Raw genomic sequence first — 20,150 nt, 5'->3', positions numbered from 1 at the left:
TCTGAAGCTCCTTACAAACAGTACTTTGATTGCGAGGGTTTGGTAAACCATTAAGTGCTTCATTTCTTCGTTAAACTCAAGTTCTCACTGCAACCCTGTGGCTTCTTATTTTGTATTTACGTCTTTTAGGGGAGATCAGTTGAGGGGGGTGTGGTACAGGCCAGCACGCTTCACAAGCAAAGGTAGGGATGACAAGGGTCAATGTCTGACTATTAATGCAGAGAGTGTCTGTTTCCATGCTACAGGTAACCAGGTACTAACCCTGCTCCTTTCCTTATTAGACTCTGAATGTGCAGTTACTTCGTACTCACCCTCACATCTCGCCCAGCAGTGAGGCAGACGTATTTTCTTTTACAGGTAGAGAGAAGTCCCTTCCATATACAGCTCTTCTGTTGGCCTCTGAATGTAGCATTGAACTGCATTGTAATTATGCTCTCTCTCTCTTTCTTTGTCTTTTCTTAGGTCTCCCTCCCCGCTGTTCCTTCCCTTTCCTTCCCTCGCTCGACCATCCCACCAGTCCGAGGGGATTAATTCTATCCAGACTTGGGGCTGTCGAGAGGTGGACCCTTATTGACTTCGACCCAATCCTGAGGATATCTGGGAACCGTGACAGAATAATCGGCCCACGAATTCGTATCCTCCCGGTTGGGTAGAACTTGAGAATGGCGACACTGGAGGATGTGTTAGCAGCATTGGCTGCGGTACAGTCAGAGTTGGCTACGTCACGTAGCGAAACTGCCGCACTACACGCTAGAGTAGAGCGTATGCAAAGGAATATTTTTGATGCAAGCGGCTCTTCTCCTCCTCAGGCTAGTACAGTGGTAGTCGAGGTACCCTCACAGATCCCGTTAGCCCCTCCAGAGAGGTATTATGGGGATATCCATAAGGTTCAGGTGTTTTTAACCCAAGTTATGTTGCATTTTCATTGCAAACCTAAGATGTTTGCGACTAACCAAGCCCGTGTTGCCTTTTTGATTTCCTATTTGGCAGGGGAGGCAGCACAGTGGGCCGTCCCCATAGTCAGGAGAGATGACCCTCTCCTACACGACTGGGTAGCGTTCAAAGAGGAGTTCGAGAAAACTTTTGATCGCCGAGCTGAAACGTTCTCAGCAGACAAGGAGCTCTTGGAGCTTAAACAGGGGAATAAGGATCTGTTGGTCTACCTCAATTCTTTCCGACGTTTGGTGGCTGAGACGGAATGGCCTGAGTCGAAACACGCCGCACTATTCTATCAAGGGCTACGGGATGAACTCAAGGATGTCATTGCACAAGTGGATCCACAACCCAGAACCTCTCCTGCACTCATAGAACTCGCTTTGCGCCTGGACCATCGTCTGAAGGAACGCAAAGGCGGCACCAGAAGACGAGACAGGGCCCCTCAACGCTTTGACCAGCCGAGAGTTGTGGAGCACGGCCCATCTCCCGTGGAGCCCATGGAAATAGGGGCGGTCAGGGCATCTCTCACTCCTAACGAACGTGACTATCGTAGGAAACAAGGATTATGCCTTTACTGCGAGAAGAAAGGGCATTACATTCGTGAATGTCCCGTTAAGCCACGGACTAGCCGTTCCTGGTTTGGACAGGTGGCCACCGTTACAGCAGACAAAGAGTCGGAAAACTAAGGTGCTTGAGGAGAGAGGGAAGGGCATCCTTGAGCATTTGTGACATCCCTTCAGTGAAAAAAGACACCAGCGACTGCTCTGAAAATTTCTTTGTGGAGATGGAGATGATAGTGGGGGCGGCAAAGCGGTTCATCCGAGTTATGGTGGATTCCGGGGCCACCGGCTGTTTTTTGGATGAGGAAACTGCCCGAGGATTAGGGATTGAGCTAGTCACAAAGAGCGCTCCGGAGAGCGTATTCGCAGTAGAGGGTAAACAATTGGACTCGGGTCCTATTCGGTTCCATACGAGGGAACTCGAGGTATGGTACAACAACGATCATCGTGAGTTTATTTCCTTCAACGTCATACATGCCCCCAAATACGGAGTAATATTGGCGTTCCCATGGCTCCAAAAACACAATCCCTCCATTGATTGGACTCGGTTGACAATGAAGATGGAGTCAGGTTATTGTCGCAACCACTGCAGGAATCCCCCTACAGTACCGTCCAAGGCGTTGGCCTTCCGGCACCACATAGCCACTGCCGCGGAAAAGGACATCGAACTGCCTACATGCTATAAGGAGTATGCTTCGGTTTTCAGCGACAGTATGGCTGAGGTCTTACCTCCTCACCGGATTTACGATTGTCAGATAGACCTTCTGCCAGGATCGGTGATTCCTTGCAGTCGGGTATATGCTTTGAGTGAACCCGAAAACCTTCATTTGGGACAATATTTGGATAAGTTTCTTTCTCTAGGGTTCATTCGTCACTCCAAATCCCCTGCAGCTTCCCCCCTGTTTTTCATATCGAAGGCCAACGGGGAGCTCAGGATCTGTATAGACTTTAGAGCATTGAATGCCATTACAGTGAGGAATCAATACCCCCTTCCCCTAGTGTCAGTGTTACTCGAACCAGTAAAAGGTGCCATGGTGTACACTAAACTCGATCTTCGAGGAGCCTACCATTTGGTTTGAGTGCGAGAGGGGGATGAGTGGAAAACGGCGTTCAAAACCCGATATGGACTGTATGAATATCTCGTGATGCCTTTCGGTCTGTGCCACGCCCCGGCTGCTTTCCAATTTTTCCTACATGACGTTCTTCGGGAGTATCTGGACAACTTTGTGGTCGTTTACATCGACGATATCCTCGTCTTTTCCAAAACCCATGAGGAGCACCTCCAACACGTTCGGATAATCTTACACACCTTACGAAGACATCATCTCTTTTGCAAACTCAGTAAATGTGAGTTTCATGTCACTACCGTGGAATTCTTGGGGGTTATGCTCACCCCGGCAGGCCAAATCATGGCAGAAAGAAGAATTACGGCCATAACAGAATGGCCCAGGCCAAAGAACACCCGTGACATACAATGCTTCTTAGGCTTCGCCAACTTTTACAGGCGTTTCATACATCAGTTCTCGGCCATGGTGGCTCTGATGACTCGTCTACTAAAGAAAAATGTAACATTCCGGTGGGATGAAGAAGCACAAATCGCCTTTGAGGCGTTTAATGCAGCATTTTCCTCTGCTCCAATCTTGGCCCATGCTAATCCTGAGGTACCCTTCGTGGTAGAAGCAGACGCATCAGATGTAGCAGTAGGAGCCGTTTTATCCCAGAGACATCCTTCCACAGGGTAGCTACATCCTGTCGCTTTTATGTCCCGCACACTGAACAGTGCCGAGAGAAATTACACTATTGCAGAGAAGGAACTGTTGGCCATTAAAAACGCCTTTATGGACTGGAGACATTGGATCAAAGGAGCAAGACATCAAATCACGGTGTACACCGACCACCGTAATTTGCAGTTCATGAAATCTTCTAGACAACTTACACCTCGTCAATTACGATGGATGATGTTCTTCTCCGAATACCACTTCATCATCACCTTCAGGCCTGGAAAAGATAACACAAAGGCCGATGCCTTAACCCGGCAAGCCTCCCCAAATGCGGGCATCACAAACCCCGCAAGACCGATCATTTCCCCTGAACAAGTGGTATGCCTAATACATACGGAAGACTTCCTTCAGAAAATTAAGAGAGGGGTACAGACAGCCCCTTGGAGAGACTGGCTCAAACACCATATAGAATGGACACTACGACAAGGCGTTCCTATGAAAGGACATCAGGTCTTACTACCCACCAAGGAGGTGAGAAGACATGCATTTCGATGGTGCCATGCCCTTCCATGCACTGGACACGGCAGAGGCCAAAAGACGATATCGACCACACTTCGCCAGTTCTGGTGGCCCTCTCTACGCAGGGACATAATCCAATGGGTGAAAGAGTGCGACGTCTGTGCGCAAATGAAAACAGATAAACAGAAAGCACAAGGGTTGTTACAACCATTGAACACTCCAGAGAAACCTTGGGACCAATGGTCCGTAGACCTTATAGTTGGGTTACCTAGAGATCAGGGATATACAGTCATTTTAGTGGTTGTAGACTACTTAACGAAGATGGGACACTTTATAGCTTGCAAACAAGTACCTACCGCAGGACAGTTGGCCTCCATACTCCTTGTCAACATAGTCCGGTTACATGGCCTGCCACGTATTATTGTATCAGATAGAGACTCACAGTTCACAGCCCGGTTCTGGAAGGTTTGGTGTTCCCGGTTGAACATCTCATCCACTCTGTCCACCAGTTTCCATCCGCAAACTGATGGCCAAACGGAGCGATTGAACCAAACTCTTAAACAATACTTACGATGCTACGTAAACACAAACACAGAGGCATGGGTGGATTGGCTATGGGTGGCTGAAATCGCTTATAACAACGCAACGCACCCCTCCACCCACAACTCACCCTTTTACAGCTCATACGGTTTTCACCCACGCTTTATTCCTTTCATAGCTCCCAGTCACACATTGAAACTCCCTAACGTTCAACAAAGGGTAGAGCACATCCGACAGACACTGCTAGACTCCAGGGAACATCTCCAACATGCCAAGATGTTGTATAAAAGACAGGCAGATAAGCACCGAAGGCCCGCTCCGAACTATTAGAAGGGGGACTTGGTCTGGCTCTCTACAAAACACATACGATTCAAGAGGCATAGCTTTCTTAATCCTAAATTCATAGGCCCCTACCGGGTCCTCAAACAGGTAGGACTAGTGGCAGTGAAACTTCGTTTGCCAGCCCACTTCCGGATACATCCGGTTTTCCATGTTTCTCTCTTGAAACCGTCCCACAGCCCTATCAAGAGACGGCCCCTTCCCGTATGGGTGAATCTCCAGAAGGAGTATGAGGTCAAGGGGCTGGTGGATTCTAAGATAGTCAGGAAGAAAATGTGGTATTTAGTGTCATGGAAGGGGTATGGATCTGAGGAAGACTCCTGGGAACCTGCTACCACAGTTCATGCACCCCGGTTGGTGGCCGCTTTTCATAAGAGGTACCCAGAGAAACCCTGCATCTGTCAGTGCTCTCCGAAAGGGGGATGTACTGTCAGGGTTCACCGAGCACGCTCGCACTGACTACGGCAGCAGAGGCGACGGGACCCGGAAGAACTACATCTCCCGTCGTCCTCCGCTGCCGTTACACGTGCGCGATGATGCGGCACGTAGCAGACGTCCCACCAGCCGAGCTCTATAATTCATGATGGCGCCTTCCTCAAGACGCCGATTATTCAGTGAACGCCCGGAGGATTTGGAGGCCAGTCCGGGTAAGGGTCCGAGATCGCACCAACTCTTGTGGTCTGTTACTTGTTTCCTCCCGTTGGCGAGACGCGCGTTTTCCTGGCGGTCTCATGCGGGAGGCATTATTTGCTTACTGGTGTATAAAGATACTGCTGTGCCGTTCATGACTAGTTTCCCCTGTTCCTCCCGTTGGCGAGATACGCACGTTCCTGCGATCTCATGCGGGAGGCTTTTTTGCTTGGTTCATGAATTGAAAGTAGCACTGTGCTTTTCTTGTATATGTATCACGTTCCTCCCGTTGGCGAGATATACACTTTCGAAGTGATCTCATGCGGGAGGCCATTGTTACCACTGCTTATGATTGGGAATAAGCACGTATAACTCGAAGGCGCTTAATGGTTTCGCTTTGATGTAAAGGCGAGAACTCTGAAGCTCCTTACAAACAGTACTTTGATTGCGAGGGTTTGGTAAACCATTAAGTGCTTCATTTCTTCGTTAAACTCAAGTTCTCACTGCAACCCCGTGGCTTCTTATTTTGTATTTACGTCTTTTAGGGGAGATCAGTTGAGGGGGTGTGGTACAGGCCAGCACGCTTCACAAGCAAAGGTAGGGATGACAAGGGTCAATGTCTGACTATTAACGCAGAGAGTGTCTGTTTCCATGCTACAGGTAACTAGGTACTAACCCTGCTCCTTTCCTTATTAGACTCTGAATGTGCAGTTACTTCGTACTCACCCTCACATCTCGCCCAGCAGTGAGGCAGACGTATTTTCTTTTACAGGTAGAGAGAAGTCCCTTCCATATACAGCTCTTCTGTTGGCCTCTGAATGTAGCATTGAACTGTATTGTAATTATGCTCTCTCTCTCTTTCTTTGTCTTTTCTTAGGTCTCCCTCCCCGCTGTTCCTTCCCTTTCCTTCCCTCGCTCGACCATCCCACCAGTCCGAGGGGATTAATTCTATCCGGACTTGGGGCTGTCGAGAGGTGGACCCTTATTGACTTCGACCCAATCCTGAGGGTATCTGGGAACCGTGACAGAATAATCGGCCCACGAATTCGTATCCTCCCCGTTGGGTAGAACTTGAGAATGGCGACACTGGAGGAGGTGTTAGCTGCATTGGCTGCGGTACAGTCAGAGTTGGCTACGTCACGTAGCGAAACTGCCGCACTACACGCTAGAGTAGAGCGTATGCAAAGGAATCCTTTTGATGCAAGCGGCTCTTCTCGTCCTCAGGCTAGTACAGTGGTAGTCGAGGTACCCTCACAGATCCCGTTAGCCCCTCCAGAGAGGTATTATGGGGATATCCATAAGGTTCAGGTGTTTTTAACCCGTTATGTTGCATTTTCATTGCAAACCTAAGATGTTTGCGACTAACCAAGCCCGTGTTGCCTTTTTGATTTCCTATTTGGCAGGGGAGGCAGCACAGTGGGCCGTCCCCATAGTCAGGAGAGATGACCCTCTCCTACACGACTAGGTAGCGTTCAAAGAGGAGTTCGAGAAAACTTTTGATCGCCGAGCTGAAACGTTCTCAGCAGACAAGGAGCTCTTGGAGCTTAAACAGGGGAATAAGGATCTGTTGGTCTACCTCAATTCTTTCCGACGTTTGGTGGCTGAGACGGAATGGCCTGAGTCGAAACACGCCGCACTATTCTATCAAGGGCTACGGGATGAACTCAAGGATGTCATTGCACAAGTGGATCCACAACCCAGAACCTGTCCTGCACTCGCTTTGCACCTGGACCATCGTCTGAAGGAACGCAAAGGCGACACCAGAAGACGAGACAGGGCCCCTCAACGCTTTGACCAGCCGAGAGTTGTGGAGCACGGCCCATCTCCCGTGGAGCCCATGGAAATAGGGGCGGTCAGGGCATCTCTCACTCCTAACGAGCGTGACTATCGTAGGAAACAAGGATTATGCCTTTACTGCGGGAAGAAAGGGCATTACCTTCGTGAATGTCCCGTTAAGCCACGGACTAGCCGTTCCCGGTTCGGACAGGTGGCCACCGTTACAGCAGACAAAGAGTCGGAAAACTAAGGTGCTTGAGGAGAGAGGGAAGGGCATCCTTGAGCATTTGTGACATCCCTTCAGTGAAAAAAGACACCAGCGACTGCTCTGAACATTTCTTTGTGGAGATGGAGATGATAGTGGGGGCGGCAAAGCGGTTCATCCGAGTTATGATGGATTCCGGGGCCACCGGCTGTTTTTTGGATGAGGAAACTGCCCGAGGACTAGGGATTGAGCTAGTCACAAAGAGCGCTCCGGAGAGCGTATTCGCAGTAGACGGTAAACAATTGGACTCGGGTCCTATTCGGTTCCATACGAGGGAACTCGAGGTATGGTACAACAATGATCATCGTGAGTTTATTTCCTTCAACGTCATACATGCCCCCAAATACGGAGTAATATTGGCGTTACCATGGCTCCAAAAACACAATCCCTCCATTGATTGGACTCGGTTGACAATGAAGATGGAATCAGGTTATTGTCGCAACCACTGCAGGAATCCCCCTACAGTACCGTCCAAGGCGTTGGCCTTCCGGCACCACATAGCCACTGCCGCGGAAAAGGACATCGAACTGCCTACATGCTATAAGGAGTATGCTTCGGTTTTCAGCGACAGTATGGCTGAGGTCTTACCTCCTCACCGGATTTACGATTGTTAGATAGACCTTCTTCCAGGAGCGGTGATTCCTTGCAGTCGGGTATACGCTTTGAGTGATCAACCTGAACCTATGCAGATAGGTAGTCTTTAAGGGCCCTTGAGTTCTGAAGAAAGACAAAGATGAAGGGACAATAAACTATGCATATACTGTGGTAAAGCAGGACTCTACTTGCGAGACTGCCTGGTTAAACCTAAAAGATGTACGGAGTCGGGAAACTGACTAGCCCTAGCAAGGTGGAGAAAGGTTGCTTGGGTGGGTCAGGTGTAATGGTCTCCCAAGTTTTAAGTCAGGATCACACAGTTTTTTCGATTTACCTTTTTTTCTTTATAGCGCAAATGAACTAGAGAAGCAAATCTGTAGTGGTACAAATCATGCTTGATTCAGGAGCCACTGGGAATTTTATTGACTCTACATGGTTTGAAAGTATGGAAATCCCAATTGAACCTAAAGGCACAGTAGAGATAGTGAAAACTATTGATGGGAGCCACATGAGGTCAGTACCTGTCACACATTCCACTAAAGAGCTAGGTCTTTATGTATATAAGTCACCTTGAAACCATTCAATTTGATGTCATTTCTTCAACTCAATTTCAAGCAATTGTGGGACTCCCTTGGTTGATGAAAAATGACCCAGATATAAACTGGAGAGATCATTCCATGGTTTTTACCTCCTAATTTTGTAAACTACATTGTCTGGTGAATAAGGCCCCATTACAAAACATAGCAGGGACCACTGACTTCGATTTACCTGAATAACCTGCCTGTTACAATTCTTTAGGGGAGGTTTTCGATAAAGAAAAGGCCTCTGTCCTACCACCTCATCGTCCATATGACTGCCGTATTGATTTAGTACCTTGAGCAAAAATTCCATCTAGTCATATATGTGCATTGACAGAGAAAGAAAATGTCTATTTGAGGGAATACTTAGATGATATGCCACAGAAAGGATTCCTTCAGCCTTCTCGATCAGCAGCGTCTCCCCCCCCATTTTTTTTATACCCAAACGCAAAGGGGGTCTTCGGTGTTGCATCGACTATAGAGCCCTAAACTGTGTGACAATCAAGAATAGATATCCTCTTCACCTAATTCAGACTTTACTTGATCAGGTGAAAAATGCTACCATTTTCACTAAACTAGATTTGAGAGGTGCCTATCATTTAGTGCGAATAAGAGAAGGAGACGAATGGAAAGCTTTTTTTTAAACTAAATTTGGGTTCTATGAATACTTGGGTATGCCCTTTGGGCTATGTAATGCCCCTGCAGCACTTCAATTCTTTATTGATGATGTGTTGAGAGAAACATTGGATGTGAGCACCATTGCCTACATAGATGACATTCTAATCTATTCCTCTTCCACAAAAGAACACATTGGGCACGTGAAAAGCATGTTAGAATGTCTCAGAGACAACAACCTTTATGTGAAATTAGACAAGTGTGAATTCTATGTTTCTGAAGTAACCTTTTTGTGTTGTCATCAAATGGAGTGACTATGGATCCCCAAAAGGTGGCAGCCATTACAAATTGGCCATCTCCTGGTTCTGTGAAAGAAGTACAGAGATTTTTGGGCTTCGCTAATTTCTATAGAAGGTTCATAAATGGATTTGCATCTTTAGCATCCCCTATCACTAGACTCCTGTAAAAAGGGATACCTTTTTTGTGGACATCCGCCGCTAAAGAAGCCTTTTTCTGCCTAAAAAAATCCTTTGTCACGGCCTGTGTTCTGAAACATCCAGACTCTTCCCAGCCATTTACAGTGGAAGCAGATGCATCCCAAGTGGTAATAGGAGGAGTATTGTCCCAGACAGATAGGCACACGGGACAATTACATCCCGTTGCCTTCTATTAACATAAGCTCACATGCCTGAAATTAATTATTCAGTGAGAGATAGAGAATTGTTGGCAATAAAACGCACCTTTGAGTAATGGGGCCAATACCTATTGGGAGCTTTACACACATTCACTGTCATAAAAGATCCCAGAAATCTACAGTTTCGGAAAGCAGATAGGGCCTTATCCATGAGGCAGTTACGGTGGACACATTATTTCAGCAACTTTGATTATATCATACAGTTTCGGGCAAAGCAGACACCCTATCACAATACGGATATGAATTATCCAATACCTTGTTTACTCATGAACAACCCTTCTTAACCCCTTCCATGCTGCGCAAATTCCGCCGCTGTGCTGACGGAATCTTGCGCGGGCGTGGTCATGACGGAACGGTTCCGTCATGAGCACAGCTCAACCGTGGCTCATGACGGAACCGTTCCGTCATGAGCACCGAAGGGGTTAATAAGTCCCGAACATATCTTGGGAGGTACCTGTTTGGAGGACTCATTTCTGAAGTAAGTGCTTCAAGCACAAGGCACTGAGGACATCAAGGAGTATGAAACCAAACACAAGGGAGTTAGAATTCACAATCTATTGTACATTCAAGGACGCTTGGTCCTCCCCACGAAGGTCTTGCAGTTACAAGCACTAGAATGGTGTCATTTACATGTGCTAGCAGGTCACCCAGGTCATAAAAAAACCTTGCTTTACTTAAAAGATACTGTTGGTGGCCATCTATGAGTCATGACACTCATCTGTATGTTCAACAATGCTGTGTCTGTGCTCAAAGTAAAAGTTCACACCAAGTCCCGGCAGGGCTTTTAACTCCTATGCCCATGCCTCCTACACCAAGGCACTCCATCTCTATGAATTTTATTGTAGAACTTCCACCCACTAAGCAAGGGCATACTGTCATATTTGTGATTGTTGATATGCTATCAAAAATGTCTCACTTCCTACCTTTGAAGGACTTACCTGACTCTAAGGACCTTGCTTTTGTTTTTCTTCAACACGTGGTGTGTATTCATAGTCTTCCTTCTGTTATTGTGTCAGATCAAGGCCCAACATTTGTGTCTAAATTCTGGAACGGGTTAAATACTTTGTTATAAATAGATGTAAGATTCTCTTCTGCTTATCACCCCCAGACAGATGGCCAAACTGAAAGGGTCAATCAGTGTATTGAACAATATTTAAGATGCCAACTGTTGCACACAGATAGTGATTGGGATACCTTTCTTTGGACGCCAGAGTTTGCATATAACAATGGTGAACATTCTTCCATAGGCATATCTCCTTTTTTTTGTAATTATGGTTTTCACCCCCGATGTGGGCTCATGTCTCCTCCTGTGCCTAATGCCACTCCTGCTGCCTTAGAACTTGCGACACAACTCCAAGACATCCATACTAAGGCCAAAACATAATTTGGAGGAGGCAAAAAGTAGGTATAGGAATGACACTGATCACCATCAGAGACCACCTCCTGATTATACGGTTGGAGACAAAGTCGGGTTGTCTACTAGAAACATTAAGGTCAAAGGGACAAACACATTTAAACCTTGCTTTATTGGTCCCTATGCTATTTCTAAAGTGGTAAACTCTGTAGCCAAAAAATGGCCTGCCTTCCTGAGAATCCATCTAGTTTTTCATGTGTCTTTACTGAAGCCTGTGATTCCTGGTACTATCGTTCCTGCGCAACTGCCCCCTATTTTAGTGGACGATGAACCTGAGTACGAAGTTGACTATATTGTAGACTCTCGTAGAGTAATGCGTAAGCTATAGTATTTGATCCATTGGAAGGGCTATGGGCCTGATGAACGTACTTGAGAGCCTGCTGCTCATGTTCATGCTCCCTGCCTTTTGCGGTTGTTTCACAGGCTCAATCCCTCCACACCCAAGCCTGTTCAGGGGTTGTTTAGGGGGGTGTACTGTCGGGTTGCCTTGCCCACAGCCTCACAGGCCACTCCGCCTGCAGCCTCACTAGCTGCCCCGCTTGCAGACTATAGTACACGCCCCGCTGGCCGAGACACGCCGGCCGGCGAAGCTGGTACATGAGACCAACAAAAGAGGCTGGTCTCTAATGGAAACGTGCTTTGCATTCCGTCATGGACCCCAAAGCTAGGGCTCCCTCAGTTCCCTGAAAAGCTAAGCCCACTGTGGGAGGGTGGGTTTGATAAACAAGCGAGGAGGCTGAATATATTTTCCAAAAATACGTTGTTTATTATCAGGAAGAGGTTTATCAATTTGTGCAGAGTGTATTCCCTCCTGTTCTTCTCCCGATGTACTATGGGTTGAGCTGGACGGGGAGTCTGGGGTAGATGTTCCTGGCTCCTCCTTGGTCTTGATGGTGTCTCCCCGGAGGCTCATAGAAGAGGAGAGAAAAGGGAGCCATCAGGTACACTGTTTAATCGAGTCTTTGGTCTCTATCAGTCACCACACCTGGGAGTGATTTAGAGGTCAAGTGTAAGGGAGTGCCCAGGGACAGCTTTCAACAAAATAGTGAGTTTATAGGGGAAAACGTGTCTTAAAGAACCAAAGTTGGACACATGCTGAAAAGGGAAAAAACCCTGAAAATAGCTCTCACTGTCGATAGTAATACATAGAAGTGCCACGTTTGTAAGGAATGGAAAATTTTGTGCCACACAAGAACTTCTGAACGGGTTTCTACGATTCACTACCCGTGCCCTTCCCTAGACACACCACCCTCCTCCTGCTCACCCTCCCCCTTGTCCCCTGAAACGCTAGGACTCACAGGCTCCGCCGCAACTCTCCTGAGTTGCGGCCGCTCTCCGGCCTCCTCCGGTGGGCACCACCACTCCTCGCTCCACCGTTCGTCAGGATCCTCGTCTCCTTCCCGGCCGTCCTCGGTCTCCATGTCTTCCTGGGTCTCCGCGTCATCCTCACCGGGTCCTCTGAAGTCTCCGTCTTCTTCCTCCTTCACTCTCATTCCTTCTTCACCGCCATTGGTCCGAACAAACTCCTTCCTGTCTCGCTCTCTTTTCATTGGGGCGAGAGAACCACTTCCGAGTTCACCTCCGTCCATTTCCGGTTTCCTCCCGTAGTCCCTCTGTGAAGAGACAGCATACGGGGATGTTGGTGGTTGTCGGCTCGGGCCGTCCTTCAAGTCCCAAGATGCATTTGTCTGCCCCAAGACGCTGGGATGTTCTTTCCATGGCGACCCGAAGGTAAGACCCGTGTCCTCTTCCTCACACCCACACTTACCTGATATCCCGTGTCTGTGTCGGAGAGCTGAAACATCCTTAGGTGTTCTTCTTCACCCGTCTTCCACAGTCTTGCCTTCCGGGTCATTTGCTTCGTTTGCTGGGCTTGTGGCAGAGTCGGCGTTCCCTCGTTGGCCCGCCTCGTTTCTTCACGAACCGCCTTTCCTAATGCTGTTCTTCCTGTACCTGAAAAAGAAAACACATAAAAGTGAAGTATTTATAGAACCATTGTTCTCAGCCTACGGTAGTAAACATAATATACACGCCTTATGTATTAAGATATACTTATCTGATTCTGCCTTTCTTCAGCAGCATTCAGTCACTTCTCTGCCTTGTTTTTAACACAGTTTTTCCTCTTATGCTGTAAAATAAGGGAAAGGTATTATTAACTTATTTTTATCTTGCTTGGTTAAGCCTATCCTGACCCAGCACCTTTTTGTGCATCATTTCATTATCCTGTTAGGGAAAAGAAGTTTTTTAATTTTTTTCCTAGTTGAGCAGTATAGTATTTGTTTTTATTGGGTCTAATGAATCCAGATGGTGGTCTCCGTTAAGGTTAGTATGTTTCACACTTATCATTGTTTATTGCTTAAATTCTGCAGTCCTAATGGTTCATTTCTATATTTCTACCTTTTAGATATCATGTATCAGTCTCAAGTACTAGTTGTTCATATCTTCCTTATCCTACCATCAGAACATTCAACAGGCATATTCCTACCTTATGCGTGTACCAAGAGGGAGAGAGAGGACTAGAAAGCTAGTCCATGTCCCCGAGGGATTTATATGTGATTAAACAAAGAAGACTAGATTAAGTTGACCAAAGTGATGCAGTACTCAAAGTAGTTCTGTCACAGACACCTTGTAGGTGTATTCATGAAGCCCTCACCCACCAACCTAGTTGGTGGCATGCTTCATCATCGGGCCCACCCAGTGACACCTAGTATGTCCCGGGTGTGCTACGACGCCTGATTACAGCGGAGCTGGTATATTGCTGAGAGTGCAGTGAGGTTGGGTGAATTGTGATTTAAAACGGCTTGGTGGTGGTCCCAGTACCCAAGGGTAAATTAAATTTTAATAACTGGGCTGACACCAGCGGTTAAAAGTAAGGCTACAGGACGTGTAAGGGTGGAGAGTTACTGCCCCCTGCGTCCTTCAGATGGTCGACATGTTTCAGCCAGTGCCTTAGAGTATTCTGGCTTTCCTCAGGACCGTTTTTAAAAGGGACCGGAGGACGACGGCGGGACAACAGGTACAAGGCAGGCACTGACCAGAAAGACTGGTCATCCCCTTACCGCTTCCCTCCAGGAAGCCTTGGCAAATAACCCAAAGCGTATGCATGAGAAGGGAATCCCCCTCTCACACATAGAAAAACGCCTTAGTGAGTGTATCACATAGTCTGTACCACAACACTAAGTCTGTTTTATTTTCACCACACCCTTTTAAAAACGGTCCTGAGGAAAGCCAGAATACTCTAAGGCACTGGCTGAAACATGTCCACCATCTGAAGGACGCAGGGGGCAGTAACTCTCCACCCTTACACGTCCTGGAGCCTTACTTTTAACCACTGGTGTCGGCTCAGTTATTAAAATTTAATTTACCCTTGGGTACTGGGACCACCACCAAGCCGTTTTAAATCACAATTCACCCAACCTCACTGCACTCTCAGCAATATACCAGCTCCGCTGTAATCAGGCGTCGTAGCACACCCGGGACATACTAGGTGTCACTGGGTGGGCCCGATGATGAAGCATGCCACCAACTAGGTTGGTGGGTGAGGGCTTCATGAATACACCTACAAGGTGTCTGTGACAGAACTACTTTGAGTACTGCATCACTTTGGTCAACTTAAGCTAGTCTTCTTTGTTTAATCACATATTCCTACCTTAGCCACACGTTCTATATAGCCTTCTCGTAGTTCTAGAATCATACTTACCTTATGTACCTTTTGTTCATAAGGACACAACTGCTACATCACACCTGACCAATGGATTCTACTCCTTCTCCCTTTCCTTGTTTTGTTTACTCCTCTTCCCCACCTTCTCCTCTTTTGCTTTGACTTTGTTGGGCAAAGAAGGTGGGTGAGGGAAGTTGGGATTCAACATCAGTTCCTTCCACTTTGCCCCTGCGGAAAACCCAGGTGAGCCTCACAGAACGCAAAGACCACGTTTTATATGTCCGCCTGGGCGTAATGGAGGAACAACAGATTACCTTGGCCGATGAGGCACATATGATAGGGAATTTGCAAAAAGAAACGCAAGCCTTGACTCTCAGAGTGGATGCCTTACACCATGTCTCTCAAAAGTCTCCCTCACCAGATCCTGTATCTGGAGCTCATAGTAATTTCTTTAATTCACAACCTCCTTCCCCCGGAAGTACTTCTCTGATATACCATATTACAACCCCTTCTACCATACCAATAGAACCACCAGAAAGGTTCCTAGGTGATTCTGCTAAATTTGCCACTTTAATCAACTAATGCCAGTTGCACTTTATGGGTAAGGTTTCTTGTTTCCCTACCGAGCAATCATAAGTCGCTTTTGTTTTGTCTTATTTGGGAGGAACAGCGGCTACATGGACTATCCCTCTAGTGGATCGTAACCATCCATCCTTGTTTTGATAAACACACGTTCTACATTTATTTCAAAATATTAGACGCCGAGCCCTTCATTGCCTTTAGGTTGGGGAAGAAAGAGACGTTTATCGCACCTGATGAAATGAATAACACCTAATAAATAGCAAGCAACATGCAATGAAATCCATAGAGAAAATGACCCATTCTGTTCAATGAATACGAGCAGGCTGTTATTTTTACATATGTATGTGTGTGACTTTCAATTTCAAAATGAGCTTCAGTAGGTCGAACTCTTTTTTTGAGTTTGAAAAGCTTTTTTTAGCATTTAAAGACACATAAACATACCAGCAATATATTGAGAAAAATGCAAATGGAAAAATATAACATAGTAAACAGCTGATATTAAAAAGACAAGAGTAAAAGCAATTTTTGGAATTTTAAACAAGGTAGAAGGGGAAAGGGAAGACAGGAAAAGGGGGAGGAAAAGGGATGTCAATATTCTGGTAGGAGAGAAATAGGAATAATGAAATAAAACAGAGAAAGGCATACTAGATTATGATTCATAAGTAAGTAAGTAAGGATTGATGAATGAGGGAGTAATTCAAGGAGGTTTAAATTTATCATAGGTAAGGTGAGAATTATTTTGCAAAGCCATACGGTCTAAATATGAGGTAAGGGGTAACCAGAATAGATCTCTATTAATGCTCGGGTTACAGGAGGAGGCGAAAGCAACATCAAGTCTATGGAAATGACAGAGGGAATTCCACCAATGTTGTATGGAGAGCTTCGTGAGAGTTTTCCAGTTGAAAGAAATGTGTTGAAAGGCTAAAGCAAGCATAAGATCATAAAGACCATGATTGTGTGAGGGAAGATCTAAAGAGTCAGAAAGGCTTCCAGCAAAAAGAAGGGGTATAGAATAAGGAATGGAAATTGAAAACAGACGAGACATGTATGACCAGACCCTCTCCCAAAAATTGGAAACAGAAGGACAGAGAAAAAGAAGATGAATGAGATTGGCATTAGAAGAGCCACAGGTCCAACAATTAGAGTTGGCAGTGGAGGAAGAGAACCGTGCCAAAGAAACAGGGGAAAGGTAAAGCCTGTGATAAAGAAAGAACATAGATTGGGTAAGAGAGGCAGAGCAAGAGATTTTTAAAGATCGGGACCAAAGCTTATCCCAAAAAGTGATAGACCATTCACATCCCAGATCCGATTCCCAAGAAAGTTCTAATTTAGATTTAGCATGGTCTGGATTGGGAGCTAAAATATATTTATATATAAGAAAGGCTTTAGGGAGAGTAAGAAGTATTTTGAGAAGCGGATGCTGGATGACAGATGAAGGCGAAGGAGGAAGAGAAAAATATATGTCAAGAATAATCGCCATAAGAGTAATAAACTTCTGCAAAAAGGAGCGAGGGCAATGGAATAAGGATTGAAAGTGGAGAAAGGTACAAGGAGAGGTTCCATTGAAAAGGTGTTTAACCCATATAATACCCTTTAATCTCCACTCCTTCCAAAAAATGGGTCTATTCTTAAGAAGGATAAGCGAGTTATGCCAGATAGGGGAATCTAAGAAAGATTCGCGAGAAGTAGAATTAGGGTAAGTCAAGGATTTTAGGAGAGAGCATGTATGTCTAAATAGGGCAAGAGAAGTGCGCGAAGTCTTGGCAGAAAAACCTATAATTTCCTTGAAAGAGAAGGGTAATAATAAGATTTGTTCAATGGAATACCAAAGAGGGGTAAAGGGGGAGGGATCCGATATGAGCCATTTAGAAGCTTGGCGAAGGGAGAAGGATTTATGATAAAGACGAAAGTCCGGAAAGTTCACTCCACTGCTAGATTTTGGTTTTCTAAGAGAGGTTAGAGCAATTCTAGATTTTTTATTTTTCCAGAGAAATCTAGAAAGACACGAATCAATATGTTTAAAATATAGAGCAGGAATATGAACAGGGAGCATGGAGAGTAGATAAATTAAAATTGGGGTAATCATCATTTTAATCGAATCCAACCAGCCCCACCAAGAAAGAAAAAGAGGATTGTAAGAAGAAAGTAATTTCTCAATCCGAGACAAGACTGTGGACATATTAAATTTAACTGAAGAGGTGATGGAGTTGGAAAACCATATACCTAGGTATTTGATTTTTGAACTATTCCAAGCAAAACCAGTAGTAGAGAAGGAATGGGGAAGACAGAATTTTGTAAGAGGGAGAATTTCAGTCTTGTCTGAGTTAATTTTATAACCAGAGACCAGTGAAAAGGATTCGAATTCAAGTAATAATGGAGGAATAGAAGTTTCAGGGGCAGAAATAAATAAAAGAATATCATCTGCATATGCAGAGAGTTTCAATTGATAATCACCATAAGGAAATCCGGAAATGGAATCATTATTACGGATGGAAGTCAGAAAGGGTTCAAGGGCGAGAACAAAAAGAAGAGGGGATAGAGACAGCCTTGACGAACGCCACGCTGAAGAGAAAAGTAAGAGGAGACCCGGCCATTAACTAAAACCGAAGCTTTAGGAGCAGAGTACAATAAAGAAATGAGCGATATGAATTTAGGACCAAAACCATGCCAACGTAAAGATGCAAACAAAAAAGACCAGTCTACTCTGTCAAAGGCTTTCTCTGCATCGACAGATATAGCAGCCAAAGAAATAGAAAGGGAAGGAATTTTATTTAAAACATTGAGAAAAAGAGGTGAATTATCAAAAGTGAGCCTACCCTTAACAAACCCACATTGTTCTTTACCAATAAGATGAATCATGAGGGGATCTAAACGTAAAGCAAGCAACTTAGCAAATAGTTTATAATCAACATTAACTAGAGAGATCGGTCTGTAGTTTTTACAAAATTGGGGGTCACGGCCCTCCTTAGGGATAAGGCAAATAGTAGCTTCCTGAAAAGTGCCTTCTGTCTTACCAGTTGAAGAAAATGATTGAAAAAGCTTCAAAAGCCTAGGGAGTAACAAATCAGAGAAATGCAAATAAAATTCCACAAAAAACCCATCTGGGCCAGGTGTCTTCCCTTTAGTAAGAGTGTGTAATGCCTTGGAAAGTTCATTAAGGGAAAGGTCATTTTCAAGATTGAGGAAATTGATATGGGAAGTAGAAGGAGAAGGAATTTTATCAAAGTAGGCTTGAATGAGATCAGAGGAGGGAGGTGATTCCGGTGTGTAAAGATTTTGATAAAAAAGTTTGAATTCATTAAGTATATCCTGGTCTTTATGTAGAAGGGAGTTATTAGAAGAATAAATAGAGTCTATGAGAGTGCGTTCTCTGCGAGTTTTTAGATAATTCGCTAAGAGTTTCCCTGCTTTATTACGGCCACCATAGAAACGAGCACTACTACGAAGAAGCACGGATGAAGCATTGTCCGTGGTAGTTTTATTAAACTCCAGCTTAGCACGTATCAAGGCTGGCGTGATAGAGTTCTTTGAGGATATATAAAATTCATGCTCCAAAAGCTTGATATGTGCAAGGGCGGTTTTCCGTTTCTGAAGATAGCGTTTCTTTTTCTTGGAGACAAAGTCTATAATGTGACCCCGTGCAGTGGCCTTAAAGGAGTCCCAAAGAATATGGGGTGAAGAGGTGGAATCACAATTAAGTAATAAAAATTAGGTAATAAAAGAGCGAAAGGAAGAGGAAAAAAGAGGGTCATTAAGAAGAGAGTTATTAAAACGCCATTGAGAAGATTTTGGATGTGGAGGGAGTAAATCAAAGTCTGTAACAATTGGGGCATGGTCAGAAATAACTATGGGTTCAATAGAAGAGGACAGAAGATTTTGAGACAAAGATTGAGAGAGAAAGATATAATCGAGAAAGAGATGCATGAGGAGGAGAGAAAAAAGAGTAGTCGAGAGTGTCAGGATGAGAGAGTCTCCATGAATCAATGAGATGTGTTTGAGAAATAGTGTTAAGAAATTGTGTGTGAGGGTTGTGTGGAATAAAACGAACTGTAGATTTATCAGGTTGAGTAGGACCGTAAATATTAAAAACAGTTAAAGAGACAGAATTAATTATCAACTTAGCAAGTATCCATCTACCTTCTGTGTTTTTTATTAGGGGAAGGAGAAAACAGAACCGTACCCACCCAGCCTCGTTTTAACTTAAGTGATTCCATTTCGGTAAGATGGGTCTCTTGTAAAAGAACTATATCAGGGTTATAGGAGGCTAGGTGGGAAAGGATTCTCTGCCTTTTAATAGGATTAATAAAACCCTTTACATTGCAAGAGATGACTCTGAATGTGAAAACAGAAAAAATGTAAAAGGAATGGGGTCTAGGAAAACCAAATCAAGAGTATAAGTGATACGAAGAGAAGAAATACTCTTTCTTTTAATAGGGCAAACAGAGCCTTTCACATTCCAAAAGCTAACACGGAATATAAAAACATTAACGAACCAAGGAGAGCAAAACACTTCATGACAAAATGATAAAAAAGAGAACAGGAAGAAGAAAAGGAAAAGAAAAAAGAGGGTAAATATAGGAAAAAGAAGGAAGAATAGAGCTTTAGGAAGAAAAAAGGGAGAGGGAAAAGGGGAAAAGGAAGAAAGGAAAAGCATAAGAAGAGACAGTACATATCCAAAAGGGACGACTGAATACAACATACCTGAGGGGAATAAAAAAGGACAATG

The sequence above is a fragment of the Triturus cristatus genome, chromosome 6 (genome assembly GCF_964204655.1).
Source record: "Triturus cristatus chromosome 6, aTriCri1.1, whole genome shotgun sequence".
NCBI lineage: Eukaryota > Metazoa > Chordata > Amphibia > Caudata > Salamandridae > Triturus > Triturus cristatus.
Note: the sequence above shows the minus strand (reverse complement) of the source record.